The sequence below is a fragment of the Callorhinchus milii genome, unplaced genomic scaffold, assembly GCF_018977255.1.
Source record: "Callorhinchus milii isolate IMCB2004 unplaced genomic scaffold, IMCB_Cmil_1.0 Scaffold19, whole genome shotgun sequence".
Classification (NCBI taxonomy): Eukaryota; Metazoa; Chordata; class Chondrichthyes; order Chimaeriformes; family Callorhinchidae; genus Callorhinchus; species Callorhinchus milii.
The window spans coordinates 844084-864553 of NW_024704760.1; the positions used below are offsets into that span (position 1 = coordinate 844084).

At 43.8% G+C, this 20470-nt stretch overlaps 1 protein-coding gene and 1 non-coding gene across 4 annotated transcripts in view; both read left to right on the plus strand.

Annotated features, from left to right (window-relative positions):
- The first annotated feature begins 463 nt into the window (after nt 1-463).
- The window catches only part of rap1aa (RAP1A, member of RAS oncogene family), a 44597-nt gene continuing 24590 nt past the window's right edge, over nt 464-20470 (plus strand). The window contains 1 exon segment of one of the 3 annotated variants that reach the window (NM_001292429.1): nt 464-512. The gene's annotated coding sequence lies outside the window, so the exon portion shown is untranslated. 3 annotated transcript variants of the gene reach the window in all.
- Nucleotides 4846-4920, plus strand: trnas-cga. Its single transcript has one exon. It is a non-coding gene; the product is annotated as a tRNA-Ser (tRNA).

Below are 20470 nucleotides of genomic sequence, written 5' to 3' on the forward strand. Positions count from 1 at the left end.
TGAGAGTGAGTGAGTGTGAGAGTGAGTGAGTGTGGGTGTGAGGAAGTGAGTGAGTGTGGGTGAGGAGAGTGAGTGTGGGTGTGAGGGAGTGAGTGAGTGTCGGTGAGAGTGAGTGAGTGAGTGAGTGTGGGTGTGAGGGAGTGCGGAGGGGCAGGGAATGGGGTCCCACTGGGGTGGCCGCTTTATAAGAGAATCTGCCTGCGTAAGGGAGGGGGGGGGGGGGGGGGGGGAGGGGAGGGGGAGGCGAGAGTGAAGGTGGGTGGAGTGAGTGAGTGAGTGAGTGAGCGAGAAGGAGTGAGCGAGACAGACAGACAGAGAGAGAGGGAGGGAGGGAGGGAGGGAGGGGGTGAGTGGGGTCCGCCGGCGTGGCCGCTTTTAAGAGGCATTGCCCGTTTAAGAGGCGAGAGCGAGGCTGGCGGGCGGGGCGGCGGCTCCGAGCGACACAGAGAGAGAGAGAGAGAGAGTGTGTGAGAGGGAGTGAGAGAGAGAGGGAGTGAGAGAGAGAGAGAGAGGTAAGTGACCGCCCCCACCCCCACACCCCCACACACACCCCCCCGAGGCCCTCAGGCGCCCCCTCCCCCTCCCCCCCCCGCCCCGGGCCCGGGGGAGAGGCAACTGGCGGCCCGCGGGCAGCAACCGGCCCGCCAACAGGGCCTCGGGGCCGGGGAGGCCGTGTCACAGCCCTTAGGGTGAGGGGAGGGGGGGTTGAGTTATTTCCCCCCCAACACCCCCACCCGCGCAGGGGTTTGTAATTCCTGCTCTCACCCCCTCCCCGTTGGGGTGGGTCAGGGTGGGGGGGAGTAGAGGGGGTGTGGGGCCCTGTGTTCGGTCACATACCCCCACCAACACCCCCACACACACACCCACACACACACCCACACACACCCACACACCCACACCCACACACACACCCCCACACACACACACCCCCACACACACACCCCCACACACACACCCCCACACACACACACACACCCACACACACACCCCCACCACACACACACCCCACACACACACCCCACACACACACCCCCCACACACACACCCCCCCACACACACCACCCCCCCCCCACACACACACCCCCCCCCCACACCCCCCCCCCACACCCCCCCACACACACACCCACACACCCCCCCCACCCACACACCCATACACCCCCCCCCCACACACACACCCCCACCCACACCCCCCCACACACACCCCACACACCCCCCCCCACACACACACACCCCCACCCACACACACACCCTCCTCATCTCACGTTCTCCACAGTTACCCCCACTTCCCCCCCCCCAAAACCAACTTCCTTTCCTTCCTTTCCGTGTTGCTTCCCCCCCCCCCCTCTCTCCCCCCTCTCCCCCCCCCCCCACCCCCTGAATTGTGTGCACAGCCTTTGTTTTTTTTCAGTCACTACATGAAATATCTGGTAAGGATTTATTCCTGTAGCTGCCAAAAAAAAAGGACAGACAGACACAGAGACAGACACACACAGACACCCACCCACCCACCCTCCTGTAAGTCTGTTGCCCCCCCCCCCCACCACCACCCCCGCAAGTAGCTTTGAGTCGCTGCCAAAAAAAAAGTTGTCTTAACTCAGTCCCGTGTGGTTTTAAGCCATTTATTTCCCGAGGGGGAGGGCGTCGGATATAAGTGCAAGTTGTCGTCGCCGTCTGCGGGGGGGTGGGGGTGGGGGAGACGCTCCGTTTCGCCCGCACCGTATACACGCAATCAATTCACTTTACAGGAAATATAATCCCTCGAGAAGCGCTTTTGAGACGTCTCAACGACGTGATAAGGAGCTGTATCAAATGCGAGGATTATTATATTTTTTACCCCCCCCCAATCCCCCTCCCCACCGCCCCCCCCCCCCTCCGGGGCGCTTCCCCCTCTCCTCTCCTCTCCAATCGCATTACCAAATGCCGTCGATCCACAACTGGGGGGGAAAAAAAAGCAGTTGAGAAGTTTTCGGAGGGCACGAACCTCCGAGAGCCACTCCGGCTTCCCAGAGTTTCTGTTCTCCATGTGAGATCTTCTCCAGGGTTTCCATGACTGACCTGCGATTGATTATGTTCTCGTTACCAGTTGCGCGCGTATGTGTGTGTGTGAAGAGATTTTTATTTTGGCTGGAGGTGGACTACTGCCGTAACTTTTTTTGTCATACACACGCACATATACACACGCACACACATACATACACGCAGTGTGTAGTTAAAAGTGCTCGACGCATGTAGAGGTAGTCACTGAACTGGGAAGCAAAGGATTTAGAGCTGTTGATTCTTTGGAAGAGATAATAATAATAATAATCCTTGCATTGGCATTTGATATGGGACCTTATCATGTCTCGCTGACGTCTCACAGCGCTTCACAGAATACACTGTAAAGTGATTTGACTGTATATTTTGTGGGTGAGATGGAAGATAATTCTTTGGGAGGTTTTTTTGAAATGGGGGGTGGGCGGGAGGCGCGGAGTGGGAGGGGGTGGGGGGGTTAAAGAGGGAACAAAGTAACGTGGTTTGGGAAGTCTAGGGGCATGTTGTGTGAGGGTTTGGGAACGTGGAGAGTTTTCATCACAGCAGGAGGCCATCCCGCCCACATTGTGTCCTGAGCCCAGTCCCGTGGGAACGTTGGGAGATTTGCTTGAATCGCTCTGTTCGCTGCTGCCGCTATCTGCTCGGAGCCCTGCGAGGTGGAGATTAATATAGGATTGATGTAATCTTTCTCATATTAATAGTTAAACCTTTGTAGGCTCTGAGCTGCGCGGAGGAACAAGGTGTGTGTACTCTAAGCAATTTGTACCTGTCACCAGCCTGTTGCCGTAATTGGCTCCTGACAACTCTCTTCCGCCTTGGGTTTATTTGCAGGTGTATGATCGTGTGGGGTAGGTTTACTCTTTGCTGCACTGTAAACAACTGCTGATCTTCAGAACTCCCAAAGCCACCTCTCCCTCATTCACTGCTACGACGACCTTAATACCACTGTAGGAAGGAGTGATTATTTTACGGTACCAGTTAAAACTTGGTGCCAGACTAACCGGGGAGCATTTCTGCCGGGGAAGTCTAATCAGAGAATTGGACGCGCATGTGTTGCTAAAAGAGGTTAAGCCCCAAAAAGGGCATTTTACTAAACATCTAGCACGGCTGACATTTAGTGCTGCATTATCCTTGATGAGCTTAAACCCGGCTGTGCGCTTAAACTAAAACTTTTTAATTTTACATGTTGTGCAAGATGGCGCTGATCTTATCGGCCCTCTGCTGCTTATGAAAGAGTTGGTACAACGAGAGGATGGCTTTGATCGAGACTTGGGGACAGGAAATGTTGGTTGAAATGTGATGTCGTTGCAGTTTAGAAGCATTTTTTTTTTCCGTAGCTGCACCAGAGGGGAAGAGCGTTCAGCCGAAACATCCATGAAATTGAAAGTAGTTTTTTTTAAAAAAAAGGGTAAATATTTGACAGCCGTACAAGTATGTGAGAGTGAGTGTGTCTGACGGGATGGAGTGAGGTTTAATATCGGCAGTGGTGTGAATGCTGAAGCAATTGTTTGATAAAGTTGTCTCTTATGAGAAGAGAGGTTGAACAAGCGACGTTTGTGCCTTTGTTTGCAGGAAATCCGATGCAGTTGCCGATAGCGAGTCTCTTCATTTTAATTTTGCTAAATGGAGCTTGAGCATTATTGTTTGGTGATTATTGATGCGACTGTAATGGACTATTAGTGAGAACCCTTATCTGGGCGAAGAGAATTGTGCTGGGTTTTTTTTTTTTTGCCTCTGTGCCGAGATTTGATCTGCAGAAAATACTCAATACCGGCTTATGTCATGCCGCACACAGTCTAAATTGGTCTTATTTATTGCAGTGTTGCGGTTTATTTTGCTTGTGTGACTTGGGAGTAACTCCCATCTGCTGTGTGCTTTTTTTCATTAAACCAATTGTGTAAGGGTTTAAACGTGCCCGGCAGGAGTTGCGTGCAGGACAGAGTTGGAAGAAGCCTATTAATCTATTGCAAACTATGAATTTTCCTGGAGCTGTGGTATGAGGGTGTATTTGTGCAGCAACAACAAAGGTGCTAGCTGTGCCCGCTGCCGTGGTTAGAGGAATAAAATTCCAGCGTTTTATTGTTCTCAAAGTTTGGAACAATTGTGATTGAAACAATGGAGATTTTGGTTCCTTGCAGCACGGTGAAATCTCTGAAATGCAGTAAGTATTTAAATATCTGACCTGGGATTGACTTCAAGGATTTTTTTTTCCCCCCCGAAGAGGATTTGCTGAATTTTGGATGAGGATATTTTATTGGCCAGGACATCAGGGAAACGAACTCGCTGCTTTTCTTCGAAGTAATGCCATGGGATCTTTAACATGCACCAGATGGAACCTTGTTTTAATTTGTCATCCAAAGGACTGCACTTCAGTGCTGTAGTACAGCAATTGCACTGAGTATCATCTTAGATTATGAGCTCAGAACCTGCTATCTTCTGCTCAAGAGATGAGTGCTACCAACTGAGCTAAGCAAAACATGCACACTGTTTGCTTTCGGTTTGTTTTTAGTACTTGTTACTTTCCGTGTAATTCTGTGCTTAAGAGAATGTTCTGATGAGTGCGACAGCAGTGCATCTGTCAGTGTGTTAATTTGCAATGAGGAGATGTGTGTTGTGATGAACCTCGCAAACTCTTTTGCGTACCTTGGTACGGAAACAAATTTAAATCTTGCGTCGGGAAGATTAACGTCGAAAGCATCTTATTTAATGCACTGTTGTGTGAATGTGAAATAGCTTGTGTTGAGGATCTCTACACAGGACAGACACTGTGTGAGGGAGAAATGCATCCAGAATTCTAATGTCTGCATTTGTACAGCCTACCCGTAGCTTAGTGGTCAGAGCACTCGCCTCGAAAGTGAGAGAGCCTGAGTTTGATTCTCAGGTGGGGCGAAACATTGGGGATACTCCACACGCCTCGGTTTACCTAGCAGTAAGTAGGAACCTGGTTGTTAGTTGATTGGCGGATCGCTTTTCCAGGCTAATAATTCCTTCAAAGTATAATAATAATAATAAATTGGTCACTCAATCCACGACTGTTTGTGGGACGCTGCTGTGCGCAATTGACTGCCGGGTTTTGCCCACAAAATATTACAGTCGAATTCACTTTAAGATATATTTTGTGGAGCGCTTTGAGACGTCTCGAAGACACGATAAGACGCAAAATCAAATGCAAGGATTATTATTATTGTGAAAGGCTAACTGCATAAATACCGGCAGCGTTATTGGGACCATTACGCGCGTGGCTTAAGAAATATTGAAGTGGTCTGTTCTGGTTGAATTTCAAGCATCGCTTGATGAAATGTTGATTCTCAAAGATTCCTGTCGGCCTGCCTGAAAATATTGGATAGCACAGTGCAGCTGCTCATGTAAAAGTGGCCCACACCTCTTTCCAAATAGTACTCTTCCTGTCCAAAATATTTACCCTAACCCGTTGAGTATCTATAATAGCACCCTTCAGATTCCAGAATTATCCTTTGCTTTTTTTTCCAAGGAGTGAAACGTATCCCAAATATAACCAATACGAGTCCAGGGAATGCTGTTAAAACTGGCCTAGAGACAAGCACACTGAAGAAAAGTACTAACACGAGCAGGCGGGCTGGTCTCTGGTGCGCTACTATGCGTTTGCTTTTCTTTCCTTTCCCTCCCAGCTCGGTTTTCCAGACCGGGAAGAAACTGGTGACATTCCTGAGGGTTGGTCGATGTTCGGACTTTGCTGCCAACGGGAGCCTGGGGTTGACATTCCATGTCCCTGCGGGGCTGTGTCACCTCTGCTCCCAATCTGCCTCGATGGTGAGGAAGGTCAGGAAGGTGGCAAAGATGATAATATTGCTTTTCTGGGGGTAATAATCCCTTAAAAAANCAATAATAATTTGGTGACTCAGTCCACGACGGTTTGTGGGACGCTGCTGTGCGCAATTGGTCGCCGCATCTCGCCCACAAAAATATACAATCCGTTCACTTCATGGTATATTCTGTGAAGCGCTTTGAGACGTCTCGAAGACGTGGCAAAGGCGCTATATCAAATGCAGGGATTATTATTGTTACTAAACTTTCCCTCCTTCAGCGTTGTAATTTATTGATGCCTTCAGCTTTCGCGATGTCAGCGGGATATTCTAAGAATGTTTGGTGTCTAATGTTTTGAGGGCGTGGCCTTTATTTTTAAGCAAAAGCTTGCATGTGGAGGGATAAAGCAAAGGGTGACATCTGCTGAAAATAACAGAAACCCTCGAATACAAGAAGTGAAATGCAGTTTTTCTAACTCCCCCCCCCACCCCCCAAACAATTGTTGAATATCTTATAAGATTTTTGTGCTTGTTCTTGTTCTCTGTCGTGTGCAGGTGGATGGAGCGAGCGCAAGTGGCAGTTCTCTCTCTGAATCTAAGCAAAGCAGACCCATCGGCTCACCACACCTTCCTGTTAGACACTGAAATATCATGACCTCCTATTTTAAACAGCAGTGCCTCAAGGGGCTTTTGAGCTGGAACTTGTCTTCCTCATCGTGTCTGCTCTATTAACCAGCGTAGGGGCTTCTGAGTGTCTTCTAGTGACGTCTTTTCGCTTACAAGAAATGTGTCCGTGGGCAAGCGGAGTTGAGGCCGGAGAGCTTTCCCTTCCACCCGCCTCCTACCCCCACCATTTTATTTCCTAGGGAGGCACAGTGCTTTGTTACTCTCTTCCTGTGGCACGAGCAATTCAAGCGCTAGAATAGGGTCATGCCGTTATCTTTTAAGTTGCACGTTTTTATTGGAGTTTGATTGGAAATTTTGTTTTGGTTCCAGAGTGGAGATGCGTCCTCTGGAACCAGGATAATAATAGTAATCCCATTAGCATACTGTAAAGCGAATTGACTGTGTATTGTGTGGGCGAAACGCGACTGCCAATTGCGCTCAAACCGTCGTGGATTCAAATTATTATTTATTTTTGAAAGGTTTATTGCCCCAGGAAAAGCGATCAGCCAGTCAACTAACAACCGGGTTCCTACTTACTGCTAGGTAAGCAGAGGCGTGTGGAGTAAAGAAATTTGCCCAACATCTCGCCCTGCCTAGGAATTGAACCCAAGTCCTCTCTTTTGCGTGGCGAGTGCTCTAACTACTAAGCTACAGGACTCCAAAATGACATCACATTGATTTTTGAGGTGTGTCTGTGGACATACCTGAAAAGGCGATGCATCGTGGCAAAAGTTCATATTACCCTAAATATGTACTGTTATATGTGGGAAATGTATAAAAGAAGCTTTGTTGGCTGTATCGCTATGTCAGGAATCTCTGGCTGCTGAGTACGCTCCTTTGTTACTCGGAAGGGTTTGGGATTTCTTCATCATTGAAAGTATTGATGTAATAATTTGTTTCATTACAGTGAGCTGCAAGAAAAAAATGTTTCAGTTATCACAGCCGAGCGAATGCTGTACATTTCGGTGAGAGGAGTTCAATTGAGCAAAATTCATGCAGCAAAAGGAACAGTCAGGGAAAATGTTGGCGGCTTATTCCATGGTTTCACTGAGCACCAGATTGTGCAGTCGAGTGACCAATTTCATGACTGAAGAATTATTATCTGTAGCTTGTGCTCTTTACCTTACATACAGCTTTACTCTATTTGCCAGCACGGTTAAATAATGGGACCATTTCTATAAAATGCAGATTACTTTATTTTGCTAAGAAAAGCAACACAGAGGTATCGCCACAAATTGTTCAGGGGGATTACGTTAATCACATCACATGATGGATTATTTCGTTTTAAACCAGGACCACTTGCTGAATGTAAGGCAAAATACAGCAGATGCTGGAAATCTGAAATAAAAACAGAAGTCGTTGGGAACACTCAGCAGATCAGGCAGCATCTATGGAGAGAGAAAAGTGAGTTAATGTTTCAGGTCGACGACCTTTTGTCAGAACTGGGGGAGGTTGGAACGGAGCAGTTTATAAGGGCAAACAGAGAAGGGGGTGTGGAAAGAAAGACAAAGGAAAAGATTAGGTGGAGGACAGGCGATGGGGAGATCAGATGTGTTGATGGTGCCAGACAAAAGGAGGCAATCGTGGGAGCTTATAGAAGAAAAGATTTGCTGCGTGCTAAGTGTGTCGGGGTCACAATCCACCGCAGAATTGTGTGGGGAAGAGCATGTGGGTGCGTTGGTTGAGTGGGAGGGCAGAGAGGGGTGAGGTGGATTGCATGTTTTCCCCCCCCAGCATACTTTCACTGGTCTCAAAACATTTGGGCCAACATGTTTAGGAGGAAAGAGGTTTTAATTGCCATTATATCCACCACTTAATGGGTGCAGTGTGTTTGTGCGTATTGGAGCTGTTTTAAGTTCGTGTGACTAGACAATCCACGAGTGTTTGCGGGACGCCGCTGTGCACAATTGGCTGCCGCGTTTCGCCCACAAAACATGCAGCCAATCCACTTTACAGTTTATCCTGTGGAGCGCTCTGGGACGCTACTCTTCGTGAGGGACGCTCTATAAATGCAGGTTGTTGTTGTTGAGACGTCTCAAAGATGTGATAAGGCGTTATGTAAAATGCGAGGGTTATTGTTTTTTTATTGTATAACTTGCATCATTAGACTGTCGGTCCAGTTAACCTCAGTCTCTGGTTTATTACAGCAGCTGTAAAATGGGATCATGGTTATAAAGAGTGTCACGTCGGGATGACACTGTGGTAAAGGGAATTGCAACAAGCTTTATCTAATGATGCAGTAGGAAGCAGCCTGAGCAACTTTGTTATTTTGAACCCCTGAACTGTAGGGAATCTGAATTTGGTACCAGGAACACTATCTATTGGACAGGAACTCTGCAGCAAATGTCATTATTGACTTTATCTGCAAGGCAAGCGTGGTAGGATAATTGGCTGTGTTTCTCGACCTTTCTCCCAAACTGATACCAACGAAAGTGATACTGTATTTTGGGACCTGAACTCTATCCGGAAAACAGGAAATGTTGCTGAAAGCAGGATGTCACTGATAATGGCATTATCTGCCGGGTAAGAAAATGTAGAATACCACAAAAGATCTGTGACTTGTCATAATTCTAAAATCCCATCTGGAATTCCCTGATAAATAGTAACTGAGCTCAAGTCGTTGAACGTTTGCTACATTCCAGTTCTGATGAGTCAGAAACGGCATGTTTTTTGCTCAGATTAAAGCGAGTTTTCAGCAGCTGTGTGTTCTATTGTATGTATCCTGTGAAACGCCTGATCTACTGAAGCTCATGGAGTCCTGCAGCTTTGTGGTTAGAGCACTCTCGCCTCGCAAGCGAGAGGACCTGGGTTCGATTCCCAGACAGAGCAAAATGTTGGGCAAGTTTCCTTACTCCACACGTCTCTGCATATTGAACCGAGGTCCAATCTGCCTCTTCCTCTTTCTCTGTTTGACAGAAAATGTTATCCTTCCAGTAGGTCCCCATGTAGATTTTACTTCAACTTCACTTGGTATCTGTTTCTTTTGAGCTTCTCCCCTTCAGCTCACTTTAAAAGACCAGATTAGATCAGACAGTTGCTGTAGATTTATGGACCTGAACCAGCTATATAAGAATTTGCTCGGCAATACAAGTCCAAGGTCCATCCAGTTCGCCACCACCATCCTGACAGTCGCTTGACATGTCGTGTCCCAAACCAGCTGACTCAATGCTACAGGGCCTTCCGAACTATTTGAAGACAATTTGTCATACGATGCTGAAGAACTCATGGTTTAGAGGGTTAGTGGAACCAACCAATTTTGTGCATTCTTTTGGAAGGGTAAGACCTTCACACCAAATCCATTGCTTAGAAAATAGAAGCAATCGGAATCCCTTCAGGGCAAGGCAATGCAGGACAACGCTTCATACTTCATTTGTTAGATTAGGCCACAGTGGACTGAAGCTAGTGACCATAAGACAGAAAATGTGTCTTGCATGACTGCATGATTACAAAATTGTTCCAGCTAAGAGTTTTTGTCTGTTCCTAAAACTATTTGTACAAAGTAATATTCTTGTGAGACTAAACTGGTTTGCTGCTGCTGCAGAGATATCTTGCAATGCAATTCAGCCCTGTGGTTTGACTGCAGTAGAGAACATCAATGAAATGCAGTGTAGAATAATAAAATTCACTGGAATCATGAAAAATGCAGAGGGAGTTTTGTGTGTCATTGATTGGCGATTTAGCATGATGGAAAATGTTTTCATAATTGTCGTGGTTTCTTACAAGAGCTGATAAACTCATCAAAACAATGCAAACTGACTGATAGTTCACAAGCAATATTTAAGAAATGTTAAAACTGAATCACTGAATCTGTTCCTTTTCGTTAAAGCATAGTTTTATTCCTTGTTATGCACGAGTCCTCAAAACCTCAGGTAAGTTTCCTTGCTCCACACGCCTCTGTTTACCTAGCAATAAGTAGGAACCTGGTTGTTAGTCGATTGGCGGATTGTTTCTCCGGGAATAATAATCCCTGAAAAAAAAAGAAAAATTAAAAAAGCATAATTCACCAATCCATCAGAATTGGTGAAGGGTCGTGGACCTGAAACGTTGACCCACTTTCCTTTCTTCATAGATAGTGCCTGACTTGCTGAGCGTTCCCAGCGATCTCTGTTTTTGCACCTAATTTGAGTTCAGTTTTGCACGCAGTCATCACACTGTGACAGTGCACTTAATAGCTCCTGAGTTACTAAATGCGCACAGACAGAATAATTAACCTTAAGAGCTTTACCGCTCTTTTTTTAGCAAAAGCTGGTCTCTGACAAATTGTTTTCTACTAGTTCCGAAGGCCCTCTAGCATTCAGCAGATGGTGAAACTAATTCAGTGGGAGCCTTCAGTGGGGGGAAACAGTTTAAAGTTTGACCTCTGGACTTCCAGTACCAATTTAGAAGCTGTTAAGTGCTATACTGTACATTGGGATTCAACTTCAGTTGAAGTAATTATGCAGAGTAATTAAACAATATAAATAAGGACTGTATGTATCAACTTGGGTTATTGTTATTTGATTTATATAGTGCATTTGAGATGTCGTTGAGAAGTCTCAAAGTGCTTCACAGAATATACTGTAAAGCGTAGTGACTGCGTATTTGTGGGCAAATCGTGCAGCCAATATTGCACAATAGCGTCCCACACACAGTTATGGATTGAGTGATCTGATTTTTATACATAATGTATACATATGTGTATGTATGTATAGAGATTATTACTCCTGGAAAGTGATCCACCAATCGATTAACCATTGGATTCCTACCGACTGTTAGGTAAACAGAGGCTTGTGAAGTAAGGAAACTTGCCTAAAGTTTTGCCGTTTCCGGGAATCGAATCCGGGTGCTCTTGCTTGCGAGGCGAGCGTGCTAACCACTACGCTATGCGACTCCACTTACAAACTGTGCAGCGTATAGGATTGGCTGGTCTGTTCAGATGTAAATCATCCACTTTGTTTTGAAATATTATTGGTGATGCTGAGAACTAATGCATGCGTAATAGTTTGGATACGCTTCAGCCTATCTTCACACCCCTGCCTTGAAATACTTTCTTTAAGTGTTCTCAGTAGGATTGCTCATGATTTGCTTACAAGGTTCAATGAAATTTATGTCTCTTGTGTAAACTGCTTTGGTCTTTGTATAATCGGACTGTACATTACAACGCTCGGGCTAGTTTTACTGGGAACCTTGCTCCTCAGCACATCTTGTTATCGGCATTAATGGATAGTTTGTGGTTTCTATTGGTCTGTGCTTATCGGCTGATTCTGAGGTTTGAGCAAAAAATAACTGTTTGGGTTAGGCTTTCATGCCGTGTTGATACGATTGGGACAAGCCACAAGGTTTCACTGTTGGAATCTATTTCACGCCATTTCCTCGAGTAGCCATATCAAATGCAAAAACTCCTCAAGTGTGGGGCTTGAGCATTGATGGTCAACTCAATTGGCTGCCACGTTTTGTCCACAGAATATACAGTCAATTCACTTGACAGTTTATTGTGTGAAGCGCTTTGAGACGTCTCAACGACATGATAAAGTGCTAGGTCAAATGCAAGGGTTATTATTAATATTGCTAGCTGTATACCTGTAGACCGTCAACCTTGGCCACTTCCTGAATCATGAATGGCAATCGGGAGCAACAAAATTGTGTGTATGGGGCGGTGGGGGGGTGTGAATCTGCACATTAGAGCTACAGTAAAGGTTTGTCCCTTTTTTGCTTACAGCACATTGTTTGACTGGCATTATAGACATTTATTGTTTAAATGTGGGCATGCTTCTTTCAAGATTAATTTTCGCAACACTGAACCTGGCAGAAATTGATTTTTTATTAATATCGCTCTCATTTTTCCTGGGGCATGTCTTTTTGGGTGGAGCAAGCTCTTTTTGAGAGACGTTGAATGGATTGCTTTATATTGAAGCATTTGCAGCTAATGGGAAAGGGTTAGAGACTAATTCATTATCTCTATCCTCTTCTCTCTCCCCCCCCCCCCATAGTTGACATTCTGCCATTATTGGATCTTGGACTTTGAATCCAGGCCATTCAATATCAAATTCAATGAATAAGCAAATTCCTGGCATTTTCTGCCACTGAGTGTCTTTAGAATGATCTGTGCCTAGCATTAAATGTGGTTGTGACCGAGCGTTGGGGCCTCCAGTGTTGAGATATTGATGGTAAAATTGGGTTGTGAAACTTCCATTTATGAACTTTCTTTCCAGTTGCTGAGCTGAAGCATTGTGTTTGTCAGTGTTACTCAATTAAAGGGTTTGCCCTTGGATATTTAGTCTTATGGTTTTTGATGTACCCTTCACTTTTCCCCTCTGGCTAGTTTGTGAAATGTTTTCTTTGAAGCTTATTGTAGAAAGACTGGGGTATATGTCACAATTCACGGCTTCAAAACGTAAGGAAGTGCAGGTGTATTGATGTGACTGGTAGAGGAGCTGTTTGTGGTTTATAGCTATTTATAGCTGTTTTACCTTTTCCTGATTGTATATGCTAATGATGTAGATGCCTTACAACACTGTCTGATGGGCTTTTAAAACTGCAATAATATGTACAAAAAGGGTGATTCAGGTTTCATTTAGGTATTAAGGATCATTTGCATTTTGTGTAAAGTCTTTGGCTTCAGTCCAGAAGCTAAGTAGCTTTACTTTAGTGTAATTACTGTTCCTGTCAATTAAATGCAGTTAGGACATGTCGTATACTTCTGATGTCTTAAATGGATATTTCAAAAAATCTTACAGAAGTTCATACAAGTCTCTGGCAAGCTGCTTTGGGATTTCATGGAGATGTACTTTATCCAATCAAACAAAGCAAAATATTACAGTCAGTTCACTTTACAGTACATTCTGTGAAGCGCTTTGAGACATCTCGAAGACGTGATAAGGCGCTACATCAATTGCAAGGCTTATTACTATTATTAATGGATTGATGTTCATCGGCAGGTAATTGGTTTGCACAACGCGAATATTGAAAGGCTTTCTTCCCTATAAGGAAATAGCCCAACTAGTCTGATTAATTGGGTGATGGATTGAAACTTCTAACACCACTTCAGAGGGGAAGGATGTGGGTTGCACACTCAGTTCCTTGTCGAGTGAGATACTGAATGGAGGCAGTTACTTAAACCAAGAGACGTCACCTGTAGCCAAAGAATGGGTCTGCCCTCCTGGCCTCGAAATGATATTTGGCATTGGAAGGGGAGGCAAAGGGAGAAATGTGTAAAACTAACTTGAAGCTAAAACTAACAGATCGCGCCTGAAGACCTTCCTCTTCGGCCGTGCCTACACTTCCTCCCACACGTGCTCCACCACTGTCAAGTGCTCTGTTTGATGCCACCCTGTGTGAGCAGTGCTGTGTCAATATAAGTTGTTGTTGAAGCTGTTGGGAATAATTCTACGTTTGAGAAAACGGGAGTCACATTAAAAAAACACATTTTTATCACTAGAACACCATTCTCTTTGAGCTCCAGTCTTGAACTAGTTTATATTGATGCAGGATTAGCTTTCCCCTTATTATCTTGACTTGACACTTTTACCAGAGATGACTGTGAAGCTTCGTGTGGTCAGACCTCAAATGTTCAAATTCTGCTTTGACAGTTGGTCAGTTATGTAATTTCAAAAGGGCTGTGAACGTTTATAAGTAATGACATCCTTTGACTTGCCTTCGACTTACAGTGAGTTGCTTTTTTAAAGGTACAATTTCACGCAATCAACCAGTCCCGGGATCTTTATTAATGCTAATTATTAATTGCACAACTCGTGTATCCAGTTGACTTTCGTCTTCAGTATTTTAGCATAATTTAAACTTCACTTTATAATTCCGCTATTTTCCTGCTTTGTTCCCCTCCTCCTCCCTACCCCCCCCTTTCAATCTGTAAGAGACGCTCTGAGATGCCACTCTTCGCGAGGGGCGCTATGTTAAATGTAAATCGTTGTCGTCACCCAATTACTCTTTGAGGTTGGTCTTTTTATCCCCAAATGGTCACAAGCTTTAAAAAAAATCATTAGTTATTACTTTTACAGTAGCCTTAAAAACGTAACCAATGTTAGATATGGTTTATTGATGGACAATATTCGAGTGACTTGTGAAGCCAGGGGCTGCTAACCGCAAATATTGATGGCCACAGACGTTTTAAAGAAATTAGAAAACTCTGCAGCAAAATTGTAAGTAGTCAGTCAGTGGGAAAAACTTTTCTGAAATGATTTCCAGGAAGACAAGAGGTAACCAGATCTCTTAATGTGTGAGTCATATTGGGTGGGTGAAATGTGACTGAGATTTCTGGCGTGGGCTGTGAACTTTGACCATGTTACAGGGTGGGGTGCGAACTTAGCGTGATCAGTTGTGGGATGTATCTCTGAGTCACTTTGTGTAGCTAAAAGTTGCCCACTACTTGTATATTATAATAATAATAATTCTTGCATTTATTATACCTCCTTATCACGTCTTCGAGACACCTCAAATCGCCTCACAAGCTATACTGTAAAGTGAATTGACTGTATATTTTGTGGACGAAATGGGTCAACCAATTTGCACAGCAGTGTCCCGCAAACGGTCGTGGATTGAGCGACCAAATTATTATTTTTTGAAAACAGATTGAAGGGATTATTGCCCCCGCAAAGTGATCCGCCAATCAACTAACAACCGGGTTCCTACTTACTGCTGGTAAGCAGAGATGTGTGTGTGGAGTAAGGAAACTTGCCTAAGCCTTCGTCCTGTCCTTCCCGCCCCAGAGTTGAACCAAGGTCCTCTCGCTTGCGAGGCGAGTGCTCCAACCACTGAGCTACAGGACTCGACATGTCTACTAGTAGAAATAGTTGGTTGAGGGATTTCTCCAACGACGATGAGGTTTATTCAACCACAGAGAGTAATATTGTGGGTGGGGGGGAGCGGGGGGGGGGGGGGTTGTTGTGTGCCATGCATATAGCGAGTTGAATGTGTATCCAGAAAATAGTGTTACAGACAACTCATACGTTTTCAACTGCAAAATTCCTCCCACTTACTGAGGCATGAACATTTCTCATTGACACTTCAATCCTCTGGATTAATGTACCCGTCTCTATTCTGGGTAGGAAGCGTAAAAAGGATTAATGCCGACTGGAGTAAAATAAATTTGGTGGAATAACTTCCGAAGTGTCATTAGACAATGATTTTGAAAAATGGAAGCATTTTATCAAACTGAAATTGGAATTGGGATACTCATCCACGTTGGGTGTGAGAACTTCTTCCTTTTAGATGCGTATTTGATGATGTGGTGAGGAATAAATGCTGAGCATTTTTATAATAATAACTACACTATTCTGGTTTAGAAACATTAGGTTAGGCCATGTGTTTTTAACGCTTTCACATTCCGGTCTTAAAATGCTAACATATCAAGGTCCTCACACTTGCTTCTTGTGTATGCTTTACATATGGCCTGTTCCTGTTTGTTGTAGATTTAATCAGATTTCGAATTGGCGGAGGGAGGGGAAAAAAACTCCCTTCATGGGTTTTTAATCCAGAATGTCTTGACCTCCTTTTGGGTGGAACTAAATTTCTTTTTTGCCAGAATGTGTTCTATTTTTGAGAGCTGTGAATTTGGAACATGTGAATAGAATGTTCTAGTCTCTGATGTGAATTAAGCTCTGACCAAAAGTATTAAACTCATCAAAGTATTAATTGCTAAATTTAATTTTTATTTCGGAATTTATCCATCCTCAACAAACCTGCCCGGTGTTCAGTTCAAAATGCTTCTGTTGCCAAGAGTTAGTGTTGTGGAGTCCTGTAGCTTAATGGTTAGAGTACTCGCCTCGCAAGCGAGAGGGCCTGGGTGCAATTGGCTGCTGCGTTTCACCCACAAAATATTCAGTCCATTCACTTTACAGTATATTCTGTCGCTTTGAAATCCAGACGTGAAGACGTGATATCACGAAGATGTGATAAGGCGCTATATCAAATGCAAGGATTCTTGGTATTATTAAGCTAAGACAAGGGTGGCAAACAATCCTCGAAGATGCTTTGTTCTAAGCTAATTCTGAACAGTATTAAATAGGTGGCTGTTTTTAAGGAGTATTGTCCGTGGTTGTGTCTGACTCTCCACTGTGCTGCAAACAATGCTTTCTCTGATCCTCGGAATCTTTTGCACTCCATTATGTCATCAGTAAAGTGATGGCAATACATGTACACTGGGCAGTTGTTCTGTGCCTGTCAGTTGACTTGCTCCTTCAACGATGTGCACTTAATATTCAGCAAATATCCTTTCTGTTAGATTTATTGACAAGTGGAGAAGATGCTTTTCTGAAGGAGAAAGAAAGCATGTCATTTTCCTCATGTGACACCTCATCGCATCAAAGCATTTGGCTTGTCAGTCCAGACAAGTGTAGTGATTTGCTTCTGTAAACGTCTATTAGGGCCAGATGATTGCCTGTTACTCTGGAGGAGTATTAGCCAGAACACCACGAAGAAAAACTCCCTTTCAAATAGCCCCAAGGGCTTTTAATGACCACTTTGGTTTCAATGTCTCATGCAGAGGACAGTGCCAGTACTGCGCTTCTATCTTGATCTAAACTGATCAAGCCAAACCAAGGGTGTGAACCCGTACTCTCTGACCCAGAAACAAACTGAACCAATATGGCAAGGGAGAGAAATGCTCTTCCAAAGGTTAGGTAAAGTATGTATTGTCGAAAAAGGCTTGAATCCGATTTGTTTGCTTATTTACTCCATTGATTTGTGGAAGATTTGAAGGGCGATGTTTGTTAGGTCAGGGTATCAAGGGATATGGGGCAAGGACGGGTAATTGAGGTACAGTTTAGGTACAGATCAGCCGTGCTCTTATAGAATAGCGGAACAGGCTCGACGGGCTTACCAATCCTTTATTCCTCTCATTGGGTGTGCGTTTAAAATGTTTTTNAATGTAGGTTATTTTTCATGTAAGTTAGTGATTTGTGTCAGAAATTAACCCTTGGAATTCTTCACTTTTCGGAGCTAGACAATGTATTATTAGGAACCATAAATAATGCACAAACTACCAACCCCATAAATGTCCAATAGATGCCTGTATGAATGTGTGTTAAATTGACAGCTCTGTACTGTTCCCGTGGGTTCAGCTTCATAGTTGTAGAATTTTCCAGAACATCCACTTAAATTTCATCTTAGATTTAGAGTGAACTTGCTGAATTCTGGTCTATGAGGACTGGGGATTAGGCTGGATTAGCGCTGTGTGATTAATGATCCTCTTTCACACAGTCCTGGATGGAATGAAGGTAGCGGAAGTGGGAGTATGCTACCAACCTGCTGCTGCCTTGACATGGAGCATGCAGAGCACAGTATAGTCATTTGGCCATCAATAGACCGTATTGTTGCTGTGCGAGAAAACAAATGCTCTTAAATCAGACAAGTATTCACACTGCTATCTCGAAATTGTACTCTTGATCCTTGTACTTGGAGTCCTCATGCTGCTGTTAAGCAGTTAAAAGTTGAATTATGCGTGGGCCGGAAAATGTGTGTATCCAGACCATCTGTATCAGTCTATTCGCTGACATTTGGGAATTGTCATTTTGAAAAACTGATCTGATATTAAATGCTTCTGGCAAGTTCGTTTCTTCCTGCAAACATGGAATCAAAAGTCAATTTGACATGTCCATTGATGTTATCTGTTTAAAAAAAATGGTGCCCCTGTGTCAGCTTCAGTAGACAATTCAAGGTGAATTTAATAATAATAATAATAATAATCTTTGCATTAGTTATTGCGCCTTATCATGTCTTCGAGACGTCTCAAAGCGCTTCACAGAATACACTGCAAAGTGAATTTAATATTTTGTGGGTGAATTTGAAAATTCTTGGCAGGCTTAACTAAACCGAATATTTGTGCACTTTTTGCAATAGGAAGCTGATGACCAGAAGTCCATTTTAAAAATAAAATGTCTTGAAAGAGCATTTAGACTTTGAGATTCTGCATGGTCATGCCTTTTCAACTGACTCAATACTCTAGTTAGTGACAGGATGGCTCATTTAATTTCCTGTTGGAGACAAACGGGCACAAAAGGAGTAATTATAATCTTGCATTTAACTGAATTCTTACAAATTGGAAGAGAGAGAACCTATTTTTTGTGGTTTGTTTTTCTCTCTGGACGTTTTTGCTTCGATCTTTGCTTTTGTATCTCAGCTACAGAATAGCTTTCATAAAAATAATAATAATAATCCTTGTATTTGTCAAGTTTATAAGATGGAGAAAAGTTATTCCTTGGGTTGTTTGCTTAGCTTATCTACAATTTAGGGCAGGCAATTGGGATATATGTTTTTCCTGGATCTGTCAACAATGGAAATCAATTTGTCCTTCAAAATTAGTGATGTGTGTGGTGGTTTTGATAGGACTTGTGTGAACTTTTGAATAATCCATCGCTGGCAATGGAAAGACTTCCTGCATGTGTCTAGATTTGTTTAAACTGGTCAATAATTGTTGAATGCTGTACTCGTAACAACCCCAATCCAGCTCTGGAGCATAAATGTCTTTTCTCTCTGCCGGTTATACAGTGGGACTACAAGATTTATAATAATATAATATTATGATGATAATAATCCTTGCTTTTGATATAATAATAATAATCTTTGCATTAGTTATTGCGCCTTATCATGTCTTCGAAACGTCTCAAAGCGCTTCACAGGGTACACTGTACGCATATTTTATGGAGAATCTCAGCTGCCCAATTGCACACAGCAGTGTCCCACAAACAGTCATGGATTGAGTGACCATGGATTTTTTTTTTTGAAGGGATTATTACCCCCGGAAAAGCAATCCGCCAATCGCCTAACAACCGTGCTCCTACTTACTGCTAGGTAAACAGAGGCGTGTGGAGTAAGGAAACTTGACCAAAGTTTCACCCTTCCAGGAATCGAACCCAGGTCCTCTTGCATGTGAGGCGAGTGCTCTAACCACTAAGCTACAGGACTCCACTGTACAGAGGTTATGTGAGAAATTAACTTGCAGGCATTACTTTCATGCAGGCCAGTATCAGACATCTGCCTTCTGCTACGATCAATGCTTTTAAAAGATGCATCACCAGAATTTTTTCCACTTGATGCCTTTGGCTCCGAGTCCTACATGTGTCTGGCTGCTGTCCCATCAGGCAGAACTGTATCTTGGCAATAGTTATACTCTATCGTAATATTAAATTGTTTCTTAGCCAAAAATGTCTTAACAATAAGTAGATACTGTAAGGAAACTTACTATCGCTGTATGATAGGCTGTAGCTGAAGCTGTGAGCAATGTCATTTAAAATATAAAGAACATTTGTATTTAGTGTTCTGACAAATAATAGAACCTGTAAATAACAGACTTCAAATTTCTGATTAATTCTGTTTATGTTCGCTTTCAGCCACTATGCCTCTTCTGTGGTGGTGGTGGTGGTAGGAGGGGGGAGAGGAGGACGAGAAGACAATAGACAATTATTCAGCATCTTTGAAGATTTTAGTTAGGCATGCAGTATTGTCGTGATGAGCATCACTGTTGTGTTGCTGCCTTCAACAACTACTGAGTTTTAATTCGGAAACAATTGGAACCTCAGCTTTAGATCACATGCCAAGATATTCGCTGTCAGCCTTGTGGATGGGGGGGCCTTAAACTTGCAAAGGTTCTTAGGACATTAGAAATTCAGGTATTCCTCATTGCGATGGACATGAGGACAGAGTCGATGAACAAATGGTATCCAAGGTAGCGTTGCTGATGGTTCTCTTGTCACATTGGTCTTTTGAAAGCCAGAGGACCTGCTGATAATCCTTCAGTTAGGGCGCCAGAGGCTTTTGTCTCTTTGAGACGTCTCGAAGACATGATAAGGCACTATATCAAACGCAATTCTTATTATTTGATGTTGAAAGCAGTGTGTAAAATGCTGAATGCTTACTGCAGTCCTACCCATCATTGCTTTGACCGTATCCTCTTTATTGACCTAGATAAGGCTAATCCGTGGTGCTTTTTAACGTGCTGCCCTAGTGGCTTCTTGTCCCTGGCCGCTAAAGCACCTAATGAAGAGATTTTACTGTAATCC